At 45.2% G+C, this 26,085-nt stretch overlaps 1 protein-coding gene across 2 annotated transcripts in view; it reads right to left on the bottom strand.

Moving 5' to 3' along the window:
- Positions 1-1,703: 1,703 nt before the first annotated feature.
- Positions 1,704-26,085, bottom strand: part of LOC115093945 (RNA-binding protein 44-like) — a 219,062-nt gene continuing 194,680 nt past the window's right edge. For both annotated transcript variants that reach the window (XM_029606424.1, XM_029606422.1), the window contains exon 11: positions 1,704-2,170. The gene's annotated coding sequence lies outside the window, so the exon portion shown is untranslated. The remainder of the gene's footprint in view (positions 2,171-26,085) is intronic.

The following is a 26,085-nucleotide window of genomic DNA, read 5'->3' as shown; positions in this document are numbered from 1 at the left end:
TGACTTTCGCACAGTACTACAGTATTATCTTTTCCAAAATAGACTACTGTAATGCACTCTTCCTTGGTCTCCCTGCTACACATACTAAGCCGTTGCAACTCCTACAGAACGCCTCAGCACGTATCCTCACCAACTCCAGGAAACATGACCACATTACTCCTACCCTCATCGAACTCCACTGGCTACCAATACAGTCTCGTATCCTGTTCAAAGTTCTCTCCCTCATTCATAAAAGCATCACCAATGAAAATACTGACTGGATCAACCCCCCACTGCTTACCCACACATCCACTAGACCTACTCGTACTGCCCTCCAAGGGACACTCCAAGGGACACTCCGGACCCCCTCTATCAAATCCACTAAACTTATTTCCACAATGAACAGAGCCTTTTCCCTGGCTGTTCCCACCCTGTGGAACTCTATGCCCCCAGACTTGCGCACTGAAACATCTACACCCAAATTTAAAAAAAAGCTAAAAACCTGGCTATTCTTAAGAGGCCTACCCCTCCCTCAACAACCATCCTCCTGATGACCCCCTAAGCTGTGTATAATGCATTACCTGTATCACCCTTTACAATGTGCTTCTGCTGACTTTTTCTCTCAATTACCTTCTCCCCGATGACCTCCTGATTTGTTTACAATGCTTTCCATGTATTACCTTCACAATGTGCTCTTGTTAATTTTTCCCTCATCTGCTCCCAGTTGAGGAACTGTCGTTCCCTATAAATAGTTACCCAGTTACTGTTTGTTGATGTTTATCTCTTGTATGCAGAGTTTACTGTTCTATGTAATGGCAGTGCCAAAAGTTCTGTATAATGACACTGTCAAAAAGTTTTAGTTATCTGTAAACCGATACGATGTGCAAACGGCTATCGGTATATAAAAACCTATAAATAAATAAATAAATAAAAGGAGATTCTGGGGTCAGGAGTAATCTATGGAAATATTTTTTTGCAGAATGGGTCGTGGACACATGGAACAACCTCCCTGTGGAAGTGGTGGACACGAAAGTTCAAGAAAACATGGGAAAAGCAGAGAGGATCACTGAAAAACAGGAAGAGACTATAATGCTGAGCAAAATGTCTAGATGGGCAGCCTGGATGAGCTGTATGGGCTTTAATTGCCATGTTTTATGTTTTTTTTTGTTTCTTCCCTCTTTGCATACATTTTCCCCACATCAATGAATTTTGCAGAATTGAGCCTATTGTGATTTGAAAATTCTATATTATTGCTATTATAGAAAAATATATATGTTTGCGGTCTTATCATAGATTTTATCAAGACATTTTCTTATTCTCTAAAACTGGAGAATTCAGTTCTGGCATCCTTGTAAAACCTATACTAGTAGTAGAGTTTTTTAAAAAAAATGTGCTTAAATATTTTAAGACAATTCTAAAACATCTTTTTTTATGTAGTTTGATTCTTTCAGACACTATTAATTAGGTTGGAATAGATCTCAGACTCCTTCCTATTTACAAGGAGCAAAAATTGAAGCTGAAAATCCTACTCTACTCATCTGCATGGCATTGAGCACACAGTGCTTCCCATTGGCTTTTTGGGATGACACCAAGAATTTTCATTTGTTTAGGCTGATTTTTAGCATTGGCAAGCTTCAAACCCTTCAGCTATTTAGCAAAATTATGATTCTAAACTAAATGTCTGTAGCAGATAACACAGAACAAAAATATACAAGGAATATACCTTTCAGTATGCAGTAACAAGTTTATTGCATATATAATTTAACCAAAAACATAACATGCATGCTTTAACATCCACATAAAGTATACATTTACTAAATGCAAGAAATTCCTTAATGACTATACTTTAAACAATAAACAAACTTTAAAAAAAAAAATTCCTTTATCCAATTTCCAGCAGCTTTATTGCATTCCACATTAGTTTTGGGTACAGAAATCCTACAAGGGTTTCAAGTAATTGGTTTATTGATCACTGTGGTTTTCTTTCTGCTGGCTGAAAAGCAGTAAGCTTTATCGCATGTTACTGATACTTCCTTTCTCAGAAAAACAAGTCAGAAATAAAATTACTTTCAACAACTTTGTTTCCTTAGGTCTTCATCTTTAATTTAACAAAGGAACTATGTTATGACTATAAATATGCCCTTGTTTCTTCTTACGGCTTCTGTTTTCCATCTCCAGTGCACCAGAAAATCTGTAAGGAAGGATATAGCAAATCATGTTTTAAATATCCTTCTCTACTTACAATCAAATATTAACATAAAGCTGGTTTACGTGAAACTTTTGCTTCTTCTTTAGGTAAGCACAGGTCCATAAAAAATGAAAAAGAAATTTGCTACGATTCAACAACCCTGTCACATACACATTTGAACTAATATTTTTAAGAAAAGAAATTTTTGAATTGAAAAAAAGTTTAAAATGCCAGTTTTAAAGAAGCACAAGCTACCTAAAAAAAAAAAAATGTAACATTGCTTTCTTTAAGCCAGAAATATAACATGATGAAAAAGGAACCACATTATCTACAATGAGCAAACAAAAACCATTATTTATTCATTACATAAATTCTAAAATCTCAATTAAAAAAAAACTGCATGTTGATGCTAACCCTACATATTAAGGCACCAAGCACACTTGGATAGTAATAATCACAATAATTGATTTTTGAGTGTTATGCTTTAATTTTTATTTCAGAATACTGCATTTGCAAAGCTCTCAGTGAAACCCCTCAGAATTTAACAGATAAATTTTAAAGCCTGGCGCACACAAATACTGGGAGTTACACGCGTGGCCGGGCCGTCTGCACGCCAAATGCATTTTCAAAACGGCCTGTCCAAACGCGTATCTCCCAGTACGTGCAGAAGTGCCGAGGTCTGTGAAAGGGGCTGGCCAGGGGCAGGAGCTATTAGGCCCTGTCCTAGGGAAGCCTACGCTGGCGGCTGTCCGGTGATTGGAATGGACTTCACCTCTGAAGAGGAAGTAGGTTTTAAAACAAAAAAAATGTAAGCAATTGGGGGGATTAGGGGTTGGGGAGGAGAGGGGAAAAGGGAAGAAGGGGGAGGTTGGGGGATAGGGAAGTTCCCTCCCAGTCCGCTTCAATCAAGGAACCGGGAATGGCCCCATCTTGTTGCAGCGGGTTTTTTTTTTTAGAAAATCCCCCACCCGCACATACGAGTGTCGATATAAAATTGGGCACGCATGGGTATCATAACATGCACGCATGTTATAAAATCAGCACGTCCATGTGTGTGTACCAGGAACCGCGTATCTTTGAAAATCTACTCCAAGGGTCTCCATATGCCTAAGATTCAAAAGCCTGTAGGTGATCTTAGAAAATGACCACTGGTGGCTCTTAAAAAAAAGATTGGAGCAATTTTCCGACGGTTCTTGACTATGTAAGATAACTGGCTAATTTCAGCTGGTTATTTTTAGATGCATCTAGATTGTCAAAATTTGACCAGCTATATTTACTGTGGCTGTTTTCCTTGGTTAAACTTTGCTGGCTAGTGCTGAAAAAGCAGGCACTTAAAAAAAATAAAACAGTTCCCTTCTCGCCAATTAAAATATATATTTTTAAAATAGTCCGAGGTGTTTCAGCTTTTTTCTTCACGACACACTTACAAAAAAAAATAATAATTCTATATACAGTATATAAAAAAAAATGTCCCTGCATTGCAGCCCCCTTAGTGCCCACCCTCCATCCTTTTTTTATTTTTAATGATTATATATTTCAACACAAGAAGTCTTGTTACAGAAAAATATGAAATGTATAAAGCAATACAACATAAAGAAAAAAAAAGAAAAAATCCAGATTATAGTTAGCCAAATACACATTCCTCATTTATAAGAAAAAAGGGGGAAACGACATAACAGAGCAAAAAGAAAGAAGAAATAGCATAATAAAAAAGAAAAAAAGAGAGCATAGTGTTGCCAAGTTCAAATGCTGAACTACAAGAGAGCTAACCATTAACATGAGAATCCAGAAAAGCCCTCAAATGAGATAGTTCAAAATATACATAATTCACATTTAGGCACTTCACAATGCATTTACAAAGATAACACAATATGAAATATGTACCAATTGGCACTACTTCTGAACCCATAGTCAAATTTCTTTTCCTACGATCCTGAGTGACCCTTGTGATATCAGGGTATATCCAAATTCACTGACCATGAAATAGAGCCAGCCTATTATGCAAGAAAACTCTTAATAGAATCAAGATAATGTAAAAAAGCAGTTACTTACATGTAACAAGTGTTCTCCTAGGACAGCAGGATGTTAGTCCTCACACATGGATGACATCATCAGATGGAGCCCGGCATGAAAAACATATGTCAAAGTTTCAGGAACTTTGACCAAGCACACTGAGCATGCCCAGCATGTCTTAATCCACGCGGGGTCCCTCTTCAGTCTCATAGGTGTCTTTTGTGAAGACTAACATCCTGCTGTCCTAGGAGAACTCATGCTACTGGTAAGCAACTCTGATTTCTCCTAGGACAAATAGGATGGCAGTCCTTACACATGGGTGAATACCTAGCTACAGGCTGCTTCCCAACACAAAAATGGGACCAATAAGCACCAACCAGGTGTCAACGGGCACAACCACCACAGTGCTGTTGGTAACAGAGGGGGAGACAGCCTGAACCCAAACAGGCCCTAGGAGGGAGAGCTGGGTTCTCAACCTCAAACAGATTCCAGAGGACAGACTGGCTGAACCTACTGTCACATCAGCCGTCTCTATCTAGACAGTAGTGTGATGCAAAGTGTGGCGAGAACGCCATGTCGCAGCCTTGCAGATCTCCTCCACTGGAACTGCCTGCAACTGGGCCACCGACATTGCCATGGCTCTGACAGAATGAGCCTTGACATGATCCCCGACATGCAGTCTCACCTGGGCATAACAGAAAGAAATGCAATCTGCTAGCCAATTGGATAGTGTTTGTTTCGCAATGGCAACTCCCAACCTATTCCTGTAAAAAGAAATGAAAAGTTAGGTGGACTGTCTATGGGCTTCTGTCCGCTCCAGATAGAAGGCTTAGGCTCTCTTGCAATCCAAACTGTGCATTGCTCGTTCACCTTGGTGCAAATGGGGTTTGGGAAAGAATGTTGGCAGGACAATTGACTGGTTAAGATGGGAATCCGTCACCACCTTAGGCAGGAACTTAGGGTGCATGTACAAGACCACCCTGTTATGGTAAAAGGTGGATAAGTCACTCGGGCCTGGAGCTCGCGGTCCCTGCGCGCTGAAGTGACCGTCACCAAAAATATGACCTTCCAGGTCAGGTACTTATTTTATTTAACAGTTTTTATATACCGACGTTCATCAAAGATATCACGTCGGTGTACACTGAACAAAAACATTACGCCAGAGGCGTATGACAAGAAACATGTTGGAATATATGGGTTTAAACTAAAGTGAACAGCATTATGTAAGAAATTTACAGGGTAGTATCAGTGATATATAAGATATTTAAAGGATAAATGTGCCATATAATATAAACAGGATAAAAACAACGGAATGCATTAAAACTGAAAATGAGGTTGGGTACCGAGGGGTTGGGACTACGGGAGGAGAAAAAGGGAGAGAAAATGTTTACGGTATGGGGGTGGGACAATGGAAATTAGGTGGCAGAGATGTAAATTTTAGGTGTAGGCCTGTGTGAAAAGCCACATTTTGAGTTTTTGCTTGAAGTTTTTTGGGCACAGTTCTTGGCGTAGATCTGCAGGCATTGTATTCCATAAGACAGGACCAGCTAAGGAGAGTGCTCGTGCTTTGGAAGATGCGAGGTTGGTGAGTTTGGGAGAGGGAGTGGGTATGGTGGCAAGGTATTGGTTTCTGGTTGGTCTGGAGGAGGAATGGAATTGGAGAGAGTCCTTAAACCAGTTCATGTCAGGGTTGTGTAGTGCTTTATGAATGATTGAAAGTGTCTTGTATTGTATGTGGGAGGCGATTGGTAGCCAGTGTAATTCTTTTAAGACAGGTGTAATGTGTTCGTTGCTTCATGTATTGGTGAGGAGTCGGGCAGCAGTGTTTTGCAGAATTTGTAGTGAGTGGATGGCGTTTTGGGGTAAACCAATGAGAAGAGAATTACAGTAGTCGATTTTGGAAAAGATCATAGTTTGTAGGACCGTGCGAAAGTCAGCGAAATGGAGCAGGGGTTTAAGTTTCTTTAGGGTATGTATCTTGTAAAAGCACTCTAAGTGTTGAGCTGATGAATTTCTTTAAGTTGATTTGATCGTCTAGCATGACCCCTAAATCTCGAACCTGTTGGGAAAAGGAGATGTGGGGCGGAAGCACGTGATGCAGTGAGAGGGCGTGGGAGTGGGTTGTTGGGGAAATAAGCATAAGCTCAGTTTTTGCAGTGTTAAGGGCAAAATGGATGCTATTTAAGAGTTTATTGATTGATATTAGTGTGGATTCCCAGGTGTTGAGGGCTTTGGGTAGAGAGTCAGTGATAGGGATGAGAATTTGCACATCGTCTGTGTAAAGATAGTATGGAAGCTTGAGATTGGATAAGAGTTGACAGAGCGGTAGGAGGTATATATTGAAGAGGGTAGATGACAGGGAAGAGCCTTGAGGGACACCTTGGTTAAGGGGGATTTCTTTAGACTCATGGTTTCCAATTTTGACTTTGAAGTTTCTGTTGCTGAGGTAGGAACTGAACCAGCTGTGGGCAACTCCAGTTATTCCAATCTCATTAAGCCGCTGGAGGAGGATATTATGGCTGATGGTGTCAAAGGTCGCTGAGATGTCTAAGATGGCTAGGATATAAGATTGTCCTTTATCTAGACCTTTGATAAGGTGGCCAGTCAAGGACAGGAGGAGGGTTTCCGTACTATGGTATTTACGAAAACCGTACTGGGAAGGAGAGAGGATTTGATGGTCATCTAGGTAATCAGTGAGTTGCCAATTGGTGGTTTTCTCTAAGATTTTTGAGATGAACGGTAGATTAGAAATGGGGTGGTAGTTGGACAGGTCGGTGGGGTCAAGCTTAGGTTTTTTTTAGAATGGGCTTGACTATTGCTTGTTTAAGTGGGTACTACTCCTAGTTTAATGGATGCATTAATTATGTTAGCAATGGGTTGGGCTATTACGTTGGGAATAGTACTGAGGAGTTTTGTGGGATAGTGTCTGAGGGGTGGGAGGAGCTTGGCTTTCTTAAATATGGACTCGATTTCGAGAGCCGTGGTGAGCTCTAATGATGTAAGGTTTCTAAGGGGATTATTTGAATAGGAGGGGTGGGTTTTTTGGGGGGGCATGGGGGATAGAAGGAAAGCGTGTTAGCAATTTATTGGTTTTGTCCTGGAAGAAGGTTGCAAGATCCTCGCATTTAGCTTTGGCTTCTTCTTCTGGAATGGCAGTTGGGGTTAGTTTGGTGAGCGAGGTAACGTATTCAAAGAGGGCTTGTGGATTGAACTGGTATTGGTGAATTTTAGTGGCATAGAAGTTTTTTTGACATTATTTAGCATGACTCTATAGCTGTGTAGTGAAGACTTGTATCGGTTCAAAAACACAGACTTTGAGGAAATGGGGAAGTACCTAGAGGAAGAACTAAATGGATGGGAAAATGAGAGGGATGTGGATCAGCAGTGGACAAATCTAAAAGGAGCAATCGCCAAGGCAACTGCTCTATATGTTAGAAATGTAAAGAAAAGCAAAAGAAAAATGAAACCTATCTGGTTCTCAAAGGAGGTGGCTGACAAAATTAAAGCTAAAAGAACTGCATACAAGAAATACAAAAGATCCCAAAGGGAGGAGCACAAAGAAGAATATCTGATTCAACTGAGGGAGACTAAGAAATTAATCAAGTTGGCAAAAAGTCAAGCGGAAGAGAGGATTGCCAAGGAGATAAAATATGGTGACAAAACATTTTTCAGATACATCAGCGAAAAGAGAAAAGTCCAAAGTGGTATAGTGAAATTGAAAGGTGGAAATGATCAATGTGTGGAGAGAGACGAAGAAATGGCAGAAATATTAAACGAATACTTCAGCTCTGTGTTCACTAAAGACGACCCTGGAGAAGGACCATCTCTACACAACAAGAAACTGGAGGGAAGCGGAACAGAGGAAAATCCATTTACAGTAGATAATGTATGGGAAGAGCTAAAGAATCTGAAAGTGGACAAAGCCATGGGGCCTGATGGGATTCATCCAAGGATACTGAGGGAGCTCAGAGATGTGCTGGCGGGACCGCTGTGCGACCTGTTCAATAGATCCCTAGAAACGGGAGTGGTGCCAAGTGATTGGAGAAGAGCGGTGGTGGTCCCGCTTCACAAGAGTGGGAGCAGAGAGGAGGCTGGTAACTACAGACCGGTTAGCCTCACTTCGGTGGTGGGAAAAGTAATGGAGTCACTGTTGAAAGAGAGAATAGTGAACTATCTACAGTCGGGAGAATTGATGGACCAGAGGCAGCATGGATTCACCAGAGGAAGATCCTGTCAGACAAATCTGATTGACTTTTTTGACTGGGTAACCAAGGAATTGGATCAAGGAAGAGCGCTCGATATCATATACTTGGATTTCAGCAAAGCTTTTGATACGGTTCTGCACAGGAGACTGGTGAATAAAACGAGAAGCTTAGGAGTGAGTGCCGAGGTGGTGACCTGGATTGCAAATTGGTTGATGGACAGAAGACAATGTGTGATGGTAAATGGAACCTTCTCTGAAGAGAGAGCGGTTTTAAGTGGTGTACCGCAAGGATCGGTGTTGGGACCGGTCCTGTTCAATATCTTTGTGAGCGACATTGCGGACGGGATAGAAGGTAAGGTTTGTCTTTTGCGGATGACACTAAGATCTGCAACAGAGTGGACACGCCGGAAGGAGTGGAGAGAATGAGACGAGATCTAAGGAAACTGGAAGAGTGGTCGAAGATATGGCAGCTGAGATTCAATGCCAAGAAGTGCAAAGTCATGCATATGGGGAGTGGAAATCCGAATGAACTGTATTCGATTGGGGGGGGAAAGGCTGATGTGCACGGAGCAGGAGAGGGACCTTGGGGTGATAGTGTCTAATGATCTGAAGTCGGCGAAACAATGTGACAAGGCGATAGCTAAAGCCAGAAGAATGCTGGGCTGCATAGAGAGAGGAATATCGAGTAAGAAAAGGGAAGTGATTATTCCCTTATACAGGTCCTTGGTGAGGCCTCACCTGGAGTACTGTGTTCAGTTCTGGAGACCGTATCTTCAAAAGGACAAAGACAAGATGGAGGCGGTACAGAGAAGGGCGACCAGGAAGGTGGAAGATCTTCATCGGATGACGTACGAGGAGAGATTGAAGAATCTAAATATGTACACCCTGGAGGAAAGGAGGAGCAGAGGTGATATGATACAGACTTTCAGATACTTGAAAGGTGTTAATGATCCAAAGACAACGACAAACCTTTTCCGTAGGAAAAAAATCAGCAGAACCAGGGGTCACGATTTGAAGCTCCAGGGAGGAAGATTCAGAACCAATGTCAGGAAGTATTTCTTCACGGAGAGGGTGGTGGATGCCTGGAATGCCCTTCCGGAGGATGTGGTGAAGACCAGAACTGTGAAGGACTTCAAAGGGGCGTGGGATAAACACTGTGGATCCATAAAGTCAAGAGGCCGCCAATGAAGAGTGGGTGACTCGCCAGAATGATGGCTACTGCCTGGAGACAATACCCTTATTAAATAAACATACACATGCTTACTGTGACTCCAACATCGCTCTAAGCTTCAACAGCAAGAGGAAATGTGGTAAAAAGGATTCACACTCACAAAGAGGGGAGTAGCTGGCTTGTTACGGCGGTTACTACCCCAAATCAAATAAGCCTGATACTTCACTTTCAATGCATATACAGCATAGTTCTCTGCTTCAACGGCAGGGGAGAAGAAAAACTGATACTTCACACATCCAGCAGAGCTCTCTGCTTCAACGGCAGGGGAGAAGAAAAGAGGGTTCGCACTCACAAAGCGGGGAGTACCTGGCTTGTTACGGCGGTTACTACCCCAAACCAAATGTGCCTGATACTTCACTTTCGATGCATATCCAGCATGGCTCTCTGCTTCAACAGCATGGGAGAAGAAAAGCAACCAATAAGGGCTGTATAACATAGTCTGGGTAAAACAAATAAGCATGGGTGTAGCTTGCTTATTGCGGCGGCTACTACCCCTAACTAATCAAGCTAGATATTTCACTTGGATGCAGCTCCATCACTGCTCTCTACATTAAAGGTGGGGGTGGAAGGGAAATAGAACCAAGAGCTAAGAGAAACAGATAAGTATGAGAGAAAAAAATGTGTGAAGCTTGCTGGGCAGACTGGATGGGCCATTTGGTCTTCTTCTGCCGTCATTTCTATGTTTCTATGTTTCTATCGGGCGAGGAGGGTGGGGGTCGGGTCTCTGCGACAGTTCTTTTCTGTTTTTCTAAGATTGTGTTTCATTTCTTTCAATTCTTGTACCAGGGTTTTCTAGTATTGTTATGGGATTTAAGTTGTTTTGACTGTAGGGGGCAAACCTTATTAGCAACTGTAAGTGTGGTTGTTCCATGATGCAAGGGCAGTGTCAGGTGAAGGGTGCACAGTGGCTCAAAAGGAGCTTTCATCAACTGAGTTAGCACCATGTTGAGGTCCCAAAAGACACAGCGGGAGGCCTTAGGGGAGGCTTCAACTGAAGCAGGCTCCACATGAAGCATACAACTATGGGCTATACAGAGATGGGCATACCATCCACACCTTGGTGGTATGCTCCAATAGCACTCAGATGAACCCTAAGCCAGAATCCGATAGGTGCAGAAGGTAGTCGAGCAGTTTTTGCGTGGAAGAGGAGAAAGGATCTAGGGCCTTTTGCTCACACCACACGGAAAACCTCCTCCACTTCACTCCATATAACTTCCTAGTGGAAGGCTTTCTAGAAGCTACCAGGACCTGAGACACATCTTCAGGAAGATTGAGCAGCTGCAGGATCAGCTTCTCAAAATCCAGGCTGTGAGTACAGGGCCTGGAGGTTAGGATGCCGCAGCTTGCCCTGATCCTGCGTGATGAGATCTGGGGAAGACTGATCGGTTCCCAGAAGGACAATTCCCGCAGGAGTGGGAACCAGACCTGTCTTGGCCAATGAGGGACTATGAGGATCATGATCCCCAGTCCTGTTGAAGCTTCAGGAGAAACGTGATTACTAAAGGAATTGGAGGATATGTGTACAGAAGGCCCTTGCCCCAAAGGTGAGCAAAGGCATCTGAGGCTGGTTTGCTGTCCGACCTGTACAGGGAGCAGAATTGAGTCACCTTCCAATTGCAGGGGGAGATGACAAGTCCACATCCAGGTTCCTCCAAAGGCGGGCCTGAAGGCCCGACTCAGCCTGTCCACTATGCCATTCTCCATTCCAGCCAGATACATGGCCTGGAGCACCATCCCATGGGACTGAGCTCAGGACCAGATCTGGACCACTTCCTGACACAGGAGGTATGACCCCATGCCTCCCTGCTGGTTGACATACCACATGGCCACTTGGTTGTCTGTTTAGATCAGGACAATTTTTTTGGACAGCTGATCTCTGAAAGCCCATAGAGCAGTGGTTCTCAACCTTTCTAATGCCGTGACCCCGCAATACAGTTCCTCATGTTGTGGTGACCCCTCGCCCTGCCCTCGCCCCGCGAGGGCGGGGTGAGGGCGGGGCGAGGGTGGGGCTTTGGTCATATGGGGGCGGGGTTATGGATGGGGTTGGATTTTAGTGCATACTTATTTATTATGACATTTATAAACAGAACCACCATTCCTCATAAAACAATAAAATTAAACATAAAGCATCAGTTATAATAGTAAAACCATACTAATAAAAGAATATTTTAAAATTACTGATAAATAGAATTTCTATTAATTAAAATCATATACATTTTATAATTTCCCAAACACCAATAAAATATTTCAAAACAGCACATATATCAAATAACACACAATAATTAAAACTAATAAGGATTTTAAAAAGCCCCTGCTGTCCATACATGGGAGCTCTTGATTTCCAGTCACCCTGATATTGTCGAGGATTAGGAGGTTATCCTCTCTCTCTCACACATACTCACATGTCCATTCTCTCTCACACATACACTGTCACATACATACACATTCATGCTCTTATACCCACCATAACCTCTCACTCTCACAGACACTGATACACTCTCAGGGTGTAAGACACTCTCCCCCTCCCCCCCCCCACTCACACACACTCTTACTCCCCTGGATTTTCTCATACACACTCATGCTCTCACTCTTACTGGCTCCCTCACAACCTCAGAGCCTCTCAGATAAAACTCTATGCAGCAGAAATAATGCTGAATGTTGAGAATTGTGTTATGCAGACTAATCTGGAAAATGCACTAATTTCTACATGATTCATAATGAGTCAGTCCTCAGCTGCAGGCTTCAATTGATTATCCTGGCTCCCTTAATGTTTGCCAAATACAGTTCATGTGTAACAGCAATCCTAATTCTCCACCAGATCAAGCTGATTTCACATCCCACTTCATACTTTGTCACCTCCAGCTGAGTCAAACAATTAATCTAATTACTGCCACGTGGCTATTGGGGAGGCGCTGATTGCTGCTATTGGCACTGAAGCCCATTCTGCTGCCTCCTTTGTGCAGGCCCCGTGGGTTTCCACGTCCTCCATGTTGATCTCGTACATTGTGAGATCCGCCATAGAGAAAGTGCTACTCTTGCACATTCCCAAAGATTACATGTGCCAATCAGTAAAAAGTAATTTATTTTTTTTTTACATCTGCTTCCCTTTTTTATTTTTTTGCCATTTCCTTTTATATTGCCTTTTTTTCTATTTCTTTTCTCTCCACCTATCTTCTTCCCTCAAACACACAGTCAGGTTCTCATTCTCACGTGCATTTCTCTCTCACACACACATACACACACAGGCTCTCACTGTCACATGCTCTCTCTCTCATGCAATCATTCATACACACAGTCTCTCACTGGCACAGGCTGTCTGAGTCTCACACACAAGCTCTCTCACACCCCCACATGCTGCCTTGCTCAAGCACAGGCTCTCACTCTAACATGCTGTCTCTTTCACACACACAGAGGCTCTCACATGCTGTCTCTGCAAACACACACAGTCTCTCAACTCACTCTCACACACAATCTCTCAACTCTTCTCATACTCGCACACACCTCTCTCTCACCTCTGGGCCTCTTCTTTACGGGTTGCCACAGGATGGGCTCTGCAGCGGCCCTAGTCTTCCCGGCCCCGCTGCTCCTCTTCTGCACGCGGCTGACGCGCCTCCTCCTTCCTGCCCGTGTGGCTCCGGCAATATTTGTCTTCCGGGGCAGGGCGGGCAGGAAGGAAGTAGGAGGAGCACCTACAGTGGCTGATACACCTCCTTCCTGCCTGCGCGGCTCCAGCCACATACTTTACTGCGACGCGCTAGCTTTTTGGGCCATGTCTCTTCCAGTGGCGTAGCCAGAATTGATTTTTTGGGTGGGCACAAGGTTAACATGGGTGGGCTGTAGGCATGCAGGTCTACTAGTTGTTTTTTTTACTGATAAATAATGCCAAATTATGCAGCATAGCATTCACATCTACGCCTAAGTATGAGGTTTACTTAATGATACAAACATAATTCACGGTGATTTGTGGTACTTTAGCCTTCTTATTATTACGATTTTATACACGGCTCCTACCTGTCCATAAATTTTGAGAGAGAGGTTGTGTTGCTTATATTTAAATTGCTAACATCTCAAAATATAGATATATATTTTTACCTTTGTTGTCTGATCTTTGTATTTTTCTAATCAGTTGGTCCTGGTCTCTTTTTCCCATTTTTTCCCTTATAGCTCATTTCCTAATTCCTTTTCAGTGTCTTTCTTCTATTACTGTCTTCTTCCCTTCCACACACACACACACATACACGCTTTCTCTCACAGACTCCCTCTCACACACTCAAGCTGTCACTCTCATATGCTCTTCCCCCCCCACCCCCCAACAAGCTCACATTCTCTGCAGACACACATACAAGTTCTCACTTTCTCACCCCTCCCCAGGCTTATATTCTTATGCACACACAGACGCACATCCAGGCACCCATTCTCACCCACACACATAAACGCAGACTCCTATTCTCACCCACAAACCCATGCTCCCAGTCTCATCCACACATATTCAAGCTCCCATTCTCATCCATACATATACACATTTAAGGTTCTATTCTCACCCACACATACACACATTCAAGCACCCATTCTTATCCACATATTCAAGCTTCCATTCTCACCCACCCACACAAACCCAGGCTCTCATTCTCACCCATATATACACACATTCAAGCTCCCATTGTCACCTACCCACAAACCCAGGCTCCCATTCTCAACCACACATACACACATTCGAGCTCCCATTCACCCACATATTCAAGCTTCCATTCTCACCCACATACACACCCAGGCTCCAGTTTTCACCCACACACACTCCCATTCTCATCCACACATACACATTCAAGCACGTGCACAGCTTCCGCTTTCTCCCCCAGAGCAGGAAGATCAGCTGCCTCTCCTGCTGCCACCGGACTCCTGCTATCTTCGGACGTCGGGCCGTACAGCCCGCCGAACTTCCTGTCGGGGGGGGGGGGGGGAGCGGAAGCGCAGCGCACAACGTACGCTTCCTCCCTCCCTCCCCCCCCCCCCAAGCAGGAAGATCGGCCCGACGCCCGAAGATAGCAGGAGGCCGGTGGCAGCAGGAGAGGCAGCTGATCTTCCTGCTTTGGGGGAGAAAGTGGAAGCTGCGCGCGGCGCTTCTGCTCCCCCCCGAACAGGAAGACCGGTTGGCCATACGGCCGCAGCAGCGCTTCCCCATGTGTGCCGTGATGGCGCGCGAGGCGTGGGTTCTCTTGTTCGCTGTCGCGGGGATGGGATCCCGCGACAGCCTTGCAGTTCCGGTGCCAGTTGGGTGGGCACCTGCCCACCCGTGGCTACGCCACTGGTCTCTTCCCTTTTGGGGTTGGAGGAGGCAGGTCTCCAGCTTCGCCCCGCCTCCCCGCAGCAGCCGCGGCGCCACGGACCGGCAAAAAACCCCAACGGCCCGGTACTGGTCCGCGGACCGGTGGTTGGGGACCTGCTTTAGGCGACCCCTGTGTTTTGGTCGTTCGACCCCTGCCGGGGTCGCGACCCACAGGTTGAGAACCGCTGCCATAGAGAATACCTGATTGCTGCGACCGTCGGTCTTCGACGGCTTCGCCCCGCCTACCTCTCACTACTTGTGGCTCCTCCCGCTCACCTCGAACTACTGGCTGCCGCGGCGTCTGTTTGCCATCCTCTCCGGTGTCCCCGGACGAGGGGAAGGAAGTCCTGCAAAGCCAAGCGGACCGCCATGGTCTCCAGACGGTTGATGGGCCATCGTGCTTGATCTGCCGTCCACTGGCCCTGTATATATGGAGCTGGCCTGACAAACCCCCCCCCAGCCCGAGAGGCTGGCATCCGTGGTCACCACTATCCAGTCGGGAACATCTAGGGAGACTCCCTGGGCCAGGTGCCACGGGTCCAACCACCAGACGAAGCTTTCCTCGGCAAAACAAGGAATCGGCAGGAGTGCCTGGAAGTCCCGCGACACCGGCTTCCAGCGGGATAGGAGGGCCCTCTGAAGTGGGCGCATGTGCGCAAACGCCCAGGGTACCAGATCTATGGTGGATGCCATGGTACCCAGGATCTGAAGGTAGTCCCAGGCTGTGGGTTCCGGGAGGGCCGAGAAGTGTTGAATCTGGACTCTTAAGGCCTGAGCCCTCTCCGGTCGGAGGAACACCTTGCCCTCTGCTGTGACGAACCGCGCCCCCAGGAAATCCAGCGACTGGGACGGAAGGAGGTTGCTCTTGGCATAGTTGATGACCCAGCCAAGGGACTGTAGGAGCTGTACCACTCTGCCAACCGCCGACAACCCTGGGAGAGAGATTTCGCTCGGATGAGCCAGTCGTCCAGGTATGGATGCACAAGGACTCCCTCTCGTCGTAAAGCCGCTGCCACCACCACCATGACTTCCGTAAAGATGCATGGGGCTGTACCTAACCCGAAAGGGAGGGCTTGAAACTGGAAATGTTGTCCTAGGATCTTGAACCGGAGGAAGCGCTGATGCGCTTTGAGGATTGGGATGTGTAGGTACGCCTCCGTGAGATCCAAGGAGGCCAGGAACTCTCCGCGGTGTACTGCAGCCAACACCGAATGGAGGGTTTCCATCCTGAAACGTGGCACCTTGAGAGACTTGTTTACCGACTTGAGGTCCAGGATTGGCCGGAAGGTGCCCTCCTTCTTGGGTACCATGAAGTATATGGAGTAGTGACCCCTGCCCACTTTGGAGATGAGCACTGGGCATATTGCCCCCAGGTCCAGGAGATGGTCTAGAGTCTGCCGAACCGCGGTCTGCTTCTGGGGGGAGCCACAAGGGGAGAAGAGAAATCTATCTCTTGGGGGTCGGACAAAATCCAATGCGTAGCCGTGCTTTAGAATATCTAGGACCCACTGATCCGACGTAATCCGTGCCCACTCCTCGTAGAAGAGGGAAATCCGACCCCCTATCCTAGGGATCGGCGCGCGGGCCCGCTTGGCATCATTGGGCGGACTTGGTGGAGGCGCTGTGGGCCTGGCCGTCCCTGCCAGGCCTGCGCCCTCGAAAGGGCCAGTTCCAGGAGCTCGAGCGGGAAACCGGAGTCCGGGGGGTTTGTTGCTTCGTATTACAGAAGTGTCTCTGAGGGCGATAATGGCTTCTAGAGGTACTGAAGGACCTGGAGGAGCGGGGTCTGTCTTCTGGAAGCATATGGACCGCATTCTCCCCGAGCAACCTCATGATCTGATCCAGGTCTTCCCCAAAGAGAAACTTGCCTTTGAAAGGAAGCAACCCCAGACGAGACTTCGAGGAGGAATCTGCCGACCAGTTTCAGAGCCAGAGCAGACGACGGGCGGAGACTGCAGCCACCATCGATCAGGCGAGGACCCGCAGGAGGTCATATAAAGCGTGCGCTCTGTAGGTCACCACAGCCTCCAATCTGTCCGCCTGGAGAGCTTCCTCTGGGGGAAGTTCCTGAGAGGTGAGAAGCTGTTGAACCCATCGGAGGCTTGCCCTTTGCGCCAGTGAGCTGCAGATAGCTGCTCGAACCCCCAGCGCGGACACCTCAAACACCCTCTTGAGGTAGACCTCGAGCTTCCTATCTTGGAGGTCCTTTAGCACTGTGCCTCCCGTGACCGGGATGGTGGTCCTCTTGGTGACCGCTGAGACCGCGGAGTCGACTGTTAGTACCTTGAGTATCTCCAAAAATTCCTCGGACATTGTCCATTACTCTACTAACCTTTAAGGAGGCCTCGGGTAAATCCCATTCACTCGAGAGCAGCTGAAGGAAAGTGGAGTGAGTAGGGAAAGCCCTCCCTGTTGGTCGGAGTCCCGCCAGTAAGGGGTCCCCTTTCTTTGCCTGAGACTCCGTGCTCGAAGGTTCCGGCGGGGCGTTGAGATCCATCTCCAGCAAGATATGGGGAATCAAATCGTCCAGTTCGTCGAGCTGGAAAATGCGTAAAACCCGAGTGTCGTCCCCCTCCATTTGGGCCCCCAAGAGGGGGTTGTTCCCTGCTTGCGACGGGACCCCCCTCCAGGGAAGGTCCATTCATACCAACTTGGGTGGTGAAGGGCCCGAGGGGACTTCCACAGGCTGCGCCATACGCTGTAAGAAGGCATTGTGCATCAGCACAACAAATTCCGGTGAAAAGGATGGGAGGCCCGTGGGGGGTGGGGTGGGGTCCTCCCGCGGGACCGAGAGGGGCTCTGGCGACTCCGTTGTGGTCAAAACAGGGGGCGGGACCGAAAACAGGCCTACCGCGTCCTCTCCCGAGGATCCGGCGTCCGACTGAACCTGGCCCAAGATGGCCGCTGTTCCCGCCATTCGAGGGAACGGCGCCTGCCGCTGGCGTCCCTCTGCATCGGGCCCACGCACTCCGGATGAGTCCTCCTCCCGTGTGCTAGTCTCCCCACCAGGGAATCATCTGGTGCACAGCCCCTCCCGCGAGAGCCGGTTCCCAGGACGGCCGCAATCCACACATGCCACCGATCGCGGCATGGCTTGATCGCTGGGGAAGGGAGGAGGCGGGGCGCGGGCACACGGTAGGTCTCTTCCGCACCGCAGACGGGCCTAAGCCCGGGACCGCTCCAGACGTCGTTCCCCCCCCTGAATCCTCAAGCACCGCGGCCGACCGTAGTCAGAAGATTTGGGGGGGGGGGGGGGGGGAAGAGACCAGCACCACCGGCTTCCACCCCAGCGGTCCGGCGCACACAGAGGAGTACCTAAAAAGAAGGAATCCACATAAACTTACCCCAACCAAAATCTGAGAGAGATAGGTGGAGAGAGAAATCCCCAGACCTGCCAGCAAGTGCTCCGCGTGAGCAGCAGGCTCTGAAGATCATGAGCACCGCTGCAAGAACTGAGTCTAACCTTTTTTTTTTTTTTGTAAAGCTTGATCCCTCACACAGAAGAAGAAAACAGAACAAGGGCCTAGCTGCAGAACCTAGCTGCAGAACTCTGTCCCTGTCCTGGGGAACTCTGTTCCCCTGCTGCCAATCTGCTGGAGTCAGAAACGTACTGGGGAATGAGAACAGGGATGCGGGCTTATGTAGCACCTCCCTCGGAAGTTTGTTCTGACTCCATCTGCTGGACAGGGGACATAACCCACCGTCTGGACTGATCCTGGTACGTACAGGAAAAGATAACATTTTAATTGTTTAGCCTAAAACTCTATTCATACATGGAGAGACTCACAAATAATTAATGGTTTCAGTATACTAGTCATATTTTTCATCTACTTGATACTAGTTACTCCCTAATTTTGGGGATCATTATAGCAAAGTTCCTAATATGGAACCTAACATTGTGTAACTATAGCATGGGTTATTTTTCCCTGTATGCATCACCTTGCACTTATCCACATTAAATTTCATCTGCCATATGGATGCCCAATTTTCCAGTCTGACAAGGTCTTCCTGTGGGAACCGGTGTTGAAATAGTTAAAGGTTTATGATAATATTGGAATTGTGAAGAAATTTGGTGAGAATTAGAAGAGCTGTTGGGGAAGTAATAATGAGAATAATACCGCTGGGCATTTTCAGAAGTAGTTTTGAGTGGAGATGAACTGTTGAGCGCTCATGACATCGCATTGAAATTTAAAGATCCACCAGCTACAATTTTACGTGAAAATAGTGAGTGGAGGTGGTAGGAAGCATTGATGAGTGTAACAGGATTAAGAAGTGAATTGAAATGCAATAACTGTTTTTGATAAGAAGTAAAGTTCCCACTGTGAAATAAGAACTACAGGAAGTTCATATCAAACAGATACTCCCCTAAAAGATGAAGGAGAACTAATGGCTCAGAAGTGATCCCTTGAGGAAACCGTTAGGTGAAACAAGAGTCTCTTGTCGGGAGTGATGTGAAGCAGGAATAAGCAAGGGAGTAGTATGTAGAAGGAGCAACATTAATTAAGAAGAAGATACTTGCTGTTTTTGGCATGGGAACTGTTGGAGCAATATTAATTAATTAAAAATATTGTGTGAATTGCTATAGGTATATCAATAAACAATAGTGTATGAATTTTAATGTAAAAGGGATATGTGCAATAGGGAATACAGTGTTTAGTATTATGAGTATGATCAATGTATAAAGGGATCTGTGCAATAGGGAACACTGTGTTGTGTGTGAATGTGGTATGAGTGTTAATGATATATAGATTTTAGATGTTACATGTTACATGTGTGTGATTTAATTAAATAAATATTTATGAAAATAGCACAGGTATATATTGTATATTTAATCAAGTATGACTAATACCTGTAGGATTGCCCAAATGTTATGATATATATTTGCAACCCAAAAATAAACCGTGTACTAGTTAGAAAATTAACATAACACCCAGAAACGCCATACAAATTTTGTAAGACCCTCTATTCACGAGTAGACATATTATGTGTTCAACTCGTTTCTCATAGAGGTCACTATTGCTTTAATCATTTATATACTCAATTTTTGTTATGTTTTTCAAAGTTTTTTTCAAAGTTCCTCAAAAAATTTTAGGCACTTGCCAATCAAAATAAAAACGGGGTACTTATCCGCACTGAAAAGGTCCCAGGTAACCCGACATGGCCATGTTTCGGACCGCTGTCCTGCTTCAGGGGAAAGGAAGGAAACCGATTCAGATACTTGTAGAAAACTTCTTCTTGCGGCGTCTTTATTCCGTGCCGGTCAATTTCTTCCAAACAGGCTGCATTTCAGCCCGCTGTGTTTTTGGGTTGTTGACATTGGTGTGTACTAGAGTACACCAGTTGGTGTGGGTGGGTTTTGTTGTGTGAATGATATATATTTGACCATTGTGTCTCCCATTGCAGCCAGTGCACAGCTAGCCCTTTATATGGAACATTTTACATCATACGTATATATCACCTGATGAATGGCCGCCACTGTTTTCACTTCCCCATCTCATAGGCTGTTACATGTAGGCAGAGGGCTGTTATCCACTAAATGAAAATCCGCAGAAAGCAGCAAATTCAGCCAGTCTATTGTCCAAACATGTTTTTTGCCGCCCTTGGCTTAGATAACATGGAAGGCCATTGACAATCTAGGGCTGGGGTAAACCTGCCACCAAAAACCATATAGACCCCAGTGCAAAAGCATATGCATAAGACAACTCTTGTATTCTAGGCCAAAAGGTCTAAAGGAAGTAGGATGCCAGACCTAAAAGTGACCTGAATGAGATGCACTTGCTGCTAGCAGACAGCCACAGAGAACAGGTAACAGGATCCAAGCTCTGCAGTAAAAATGCACTTTTTTTTTTTTTTTAATGAGAACCTATGCTGTCATCATTACAATTAAAGATTAATTACACTAGTACTCATAGTGCCCCAAGCTGAGATATCATTTACTGCTTTTTTAAAATTTTATAATAGCCTAGATGTCTGCTGAAATCCACCAACACCCAGCCACAATCTTAACTTAAACAGCTGCTCAAACTGCATCCCCAAGCCCAACCGCAATTAAATCAATGACCCTGAGGGTTAGCTCTCAGTCTCCCTGGTCCTGGGGCAAAAGGCAGGATACAAAGAACAGACTATCACAATGCACCACACTGGGGGTGTGGCTCCAACAGACTTGGCAGGGTTGGGGAGGTGCGAGTGGGTAATAAGGCACGCGTGATCTCAGGCTGCCCGACAACCAGCTGCACAATTCGAAAGAGCCTGGCCTGGGCACATCATGCCGGGGCTCGCATGGCAAAATCAGCTCCATCGCCAAGCCAGAATACAGGAGCCCAGGCTGAGCTTGTCACGGGAGCCTCACTGCTGGCTATGCACTCCAACAACATCCCCTTTTTGCCTTCCTCTTTTTTTTTTTTTTAAATTAAATAAACAAATGTCACAATGCACACAAAATGGCCATTTGCTGCGATGGCAGGGTCCCGCAAAGAGACCTTGTGATCCGTCTGCAAGAGTCTGCATGGCCCACTCCCTGGACCATCTCTCACCCCACTGTGTTAGGATGCAGTCGGGAGACCTGACAGTGGCCATCCCCATGTGATCACCATCCCTTGCGGCATATGGCAAGAGCCCCCTCTAGAGAAAGAAACCAGAGCAAGGCAAGCCGCAAAGGGGGTGAATGAGGGGATCCGTACCGTGAAGTTTTTTTTCTTTTTTTTAAATTAACTATGCCCATCTCCCTAGCATTTGAGCAGGCCACCCAACCTTTTAAACCTGTCAAGAGTGAGTCGTAGATCCCGGCTGGAGGATGGACATCACCTACCCCAGCTCTAGCACCAGCATCAGACCAAGAATCCCTAGCCTTAGAAGGGGTTCCTGCTCGCAGAAGCAAATACAGCTGCTGTCTAGAGGCAGCACTACCTATAGCTTAACGCCCCTTTCTCACCAATGCCAGGAGCCCAGGTAAGCTGTGACAATGGAGAGCATAGGTTACAAACCTTATCTGCCAAAACCGTTAAAAAAAAAGGAGGCTGGAGGGCGGGCCAAACAACCTTTAAATTATGTCTACTGGCTCACCCCCCAGCCTCTGCCCTCTTCCTTGCTCCGATAACAATATGAAATACCACCCGAGTTGTGGCTTCCCTGCCTTATTTGGGGCGGGATGGCTCCTTAATTCACAAAGACACAAACACATCCTGTTCATCTAACATACCCACCCCAAATCACTATACATACCACAAACATATTACACATTTCTACATACCTCAATCCACCTATCCCCCTACTCCCCACACCCATACCCCTACATAACCATAACCCATACATACCTACACTCACACACTTCTGTAGCCCCACCAACCTCCTCCACTCTTTCAAACCCACTATGCCCAGTAACATACATATCCCATATACATAATAAACTTCGCAGATGGTGGGGAGGCAAGGTTTTTTGGGCTTCTTCTGACTCTCATAAAGTAAGTTTGGCCAATTTATTGAACAAACCGTTGTCATTTCAACATAAGGCTAAGATCAGGGATCCTGGAGGTTGCTTCCTCATTCTCAAGGGTTCTCTGCAAGGGAAACCAATCACTATTTGTAATGTTTATGTCCCTAAGCAGTATGATTCCATGTTTTTTTCAATCCCTTTGTAGGCTGTTAGGGGAGGCCTCTTCGGCTCCGATAGATTAGCATGCGTTATTCCCTCGTTGGTTGGTGATCATCAGGTGGGTTTTGTGCAAGGGCAGCATCCTATTTTTAATGTGAGATGGGCTTTGGCTTCCATTGCGTGAAGCGCTTCTCGCATGATGCCGTCCTTATTGATCAGCTTCAATGCCGAGAAGGGTTTTGATCGAGTAGCATGGATTACCTTTTCTTTGTTTTAGAGAGGTTTGAGTTTCATGGTAATTGGTTGAGGGTGGTTCACTTACTTTGCTCACACCTAGCACTCAAATTTTGATAAATGGGTCTCTCACCTCTGAATTTCCTTTACAGCATGGTACAAGGCAAGGATGCCCCCCTGTCACCTCGTGTTTATTTTATCGATGGAACTATTATAGAGGACCATTCAACAGAATGAGAATATCTCTGGTATTGCGGTCGGTATCAGCATGTTCAAGGTCACAATCTTTGTGGATGATCTGCTGGTATATCTTAGAAGTCCCATGGAGCCTCTGACCACTTTATTTATTTATTTAAAATCATTTTATGTATCGCTTAGCAGAAAAAATATCTTTCAAAGTGATTTACAACATAAAATTATACAATACTAGAAAATACAAAAAGAAAAGAAAAAGAAAACATACAAGAAAATAAAATCTAAATCAAAACTATTAGATATATTCTTTCATCAAACATGTTTTTAGCGCTTTTCTAGATTTTAGCAAATCCATCTCTTCTCTCATAAAAGGTGGTAAATCATTCCAGAATTTTGGGATCATTCCTGAAACAGATTTTACTTTCAAGCGAGTGTCTAAATATTTTAACATCCTGAACTTTCAGAAGATGACCTGACATTGATCTCAAGGGTCGATTGGGTTTATACCAAATTAAACTATTGTGTATTGTGGGGAACCTTCTCCTTTCAGCATTTTAAACACCAAAACCAGATTTTTAAATTTACATATGGCACTCACTGGAAGCCAATGAAGATTTAATAATAATGGCTTAGCCAGGGTTCTCCTCATACTTCCTGTCACTTTAATGGAGGAGTATACTCTTTTCAGTGTCTTTTCAAGCTTTAAATTAAATGTTAGTAAGTCTGAGGAGATACCTGTTCCGGAGACGGTTTTCAAGGGTGATGATTCAGATGAACTGAACCAAATCACGGTGAACCTGGAAGATGTGGTAGGCCAGATTGACAAACTGAAGAGTAGTAAATCACCTGAACCGGATTGCATACACCCCAGGGTTTTGAAGGAACTAAAAACGGAAATGTCAGACCTATTTCAGTTTGTAACTTATCATTAAAATCATCCATTGTACCTGAAGATTGGAAGATGGCCAATGTAACCCTGATATTTAAAAAGGGCTCCAGGGGTAATCCGGGAAACTATAGATTGGTGAGCCTGACTTCAGTGCTGGGAAAAATCGTGGAAACTGTTAGAGAATAAAATCACAAAACATTTAGACAGTCATGGTTTAATGGGAAACAGCAGTATGAATTTACTCAAGGGAAGTCGTGCCTCACAAATCTCCTACATTTTTTGAAGGGATGAATAAACATGTGGACAAAGGTGAACCAGTAGATGTGGTGTATTTGATTTTCAGAAGGTGTTCGACAAAGTCCCGCATGAGAGGCTTCTAAGAAAACTAAAAAGTCATGGGATAGGAGATGATGTCCTTTTGTGGATTGCAAGCTAGTTAAAAGACAGGAAACAGAGTAGGATTAAATGGACTGTTTTCACAGTAGAAAAAGGTAAAAAATTGGAGTGCCTCAGGGATCTGTACTTGGACCGGTGCTTTTTAATAAATTTATAAATGATCTGGAAAGGGATATGATGAGTGAGGTGATCAAATTTGCGGATGAAAAAAAATTATGCAGAGTAGTTAAATCTCAAGCGGACTGTGATAAATTGCAGGAGGACCATGCGAGACTGGAAGATTGGGCTTCCAAATGGCAGATGAAATTTAACGTGGACAAGTGCAAAGTGATGCATATGGGGAAAAATAACCCTTGCTCTACTTAGACAATGTTAGGTTCTATCTTAGGAGTTACCACCCAGGAAAGAGATCTAGGTGTCATAGTGGATAATACATTGAAATCGTCGGCTCAGTGTACTATGACAAACAAAAAAACAAACAGAATGTTAGGAATTAATAAGAAGCGAATGGCAAATAAAATGATGGATGCCATAATGCCTCTGTATCGCTCCATGGTGAGACCGCATCTTGAATACTGTGTGCAATTCTGGTCGCTGCATCTCAAAAAAGATATAGTTGCACTGGAGAAAGTGTAAAGAAACTGCTATTAATTATTAAGCAATAATAGCTTGAGATTTATTGAATGTTTGGATTCTTGTGACTTGGATTGGCCACTGTTGGAAACAGGATACTGGGCTTGATGGACCTTTCCTGACCCAGTATCGCAATTCTTATGTTCTTATGATTGCTTCCCCCACCCATAATCAGGCGGACTGGGAATAGACGTTTCCTCTTAAGTGGGCGGTGCACTCCTTTCGTTATCTGGTGATAAAACTGTCTACTTCTCTTGCTAAAATCTATGAGCTAAATATACCTCTACTCTTAAAGTCCCTAAAGAATACATTTTTGGAATGAAAGGATTTACCTCTTATGGTGACGGGCAAACTATTCCTTTGCTACTTCCCCTGGCAGGGAATAGGGTGCAGATTTCAATAGCTAATTTGGTAGGACCTTGGCAACACGGAGGGTGGGGATTCCAGATTTAGAGGAATATAACATTGGCCTATTTATTGAGACACGTGAAGGATTGGTTATTTAATTTGTCACATTTTACCCCCCCCCCCTGGACCTGAAGAAGGAATTGTTCAAGCCATTGGATCTTTTGTATGTGCTTCATGCTCGACTGGCCCTTTTGCCTTTATCTATGTGCAGTAATTTTTCTGTAGTATCTTTACGAAAAAGCGTGGGTATAACTCTGTTCAAAACTGGGCCAGAACCTGCAGGAATCAGTGTATTTACCTATAAGGGGTAATTTAGATTCCTGCCGGGTATGCAGGTCCTGTTTTTTTCTCAGTGGGAGCCGCAGGGAATGGTTTCCTTATCACAGGTGGTAGACTCACAGGTTGTCATGTTATCTTACCAAGATCTACAAACACGATTTGCTCTTTCCCCTAAGTCCTTTTTTGCCTACTTTCAACTGCATCATGTCTTCTCCTTGCAGAAATCTCATCTTCGCGATGCTTTTGTGGATCAGCTTGAACAGTTTTTTCAAGTGGACAGGCGTAGCAGGATGGGGATTTTGCGCATTCGTAAATCCTTAACTTAAAACCCGAGGTTTCTTGTGCAACGCGTTATGGTAGGTAGAAGGCAGAAATACACTCTTTAGCCGACGTCCCTCTCCTCCACTCCATAAAGTGCATATCTGAGTTGATGGAAGATGCAATTTTGTGGGAGATGCAATATAAATTCTTACGTAGGGCACATTTGCCTCCCTCCTGGCTGCATAAAGTGTGCTATTTAGA

The sequence above is a fragment of the Rhinatrema bivittatum genome, chromosome 6, assembly GCF_901001135.1.
Source record: "Rhinatrema bivittatum chromosome 6, aRhiBiv1.1, whole genome shotgun sequence".
NCBI lineage: Eukaryota > Metazoa > Chordata > Amphibia > Gymnophiona > Rhinatrematidae > Rhinatrema > Rhinatrema bivittatum.
The sequence above is the reverse complement of the archived record's forward strand: the minus strand, read 5'-3'. Positions and strand labels throughout refer to the sequence as shown.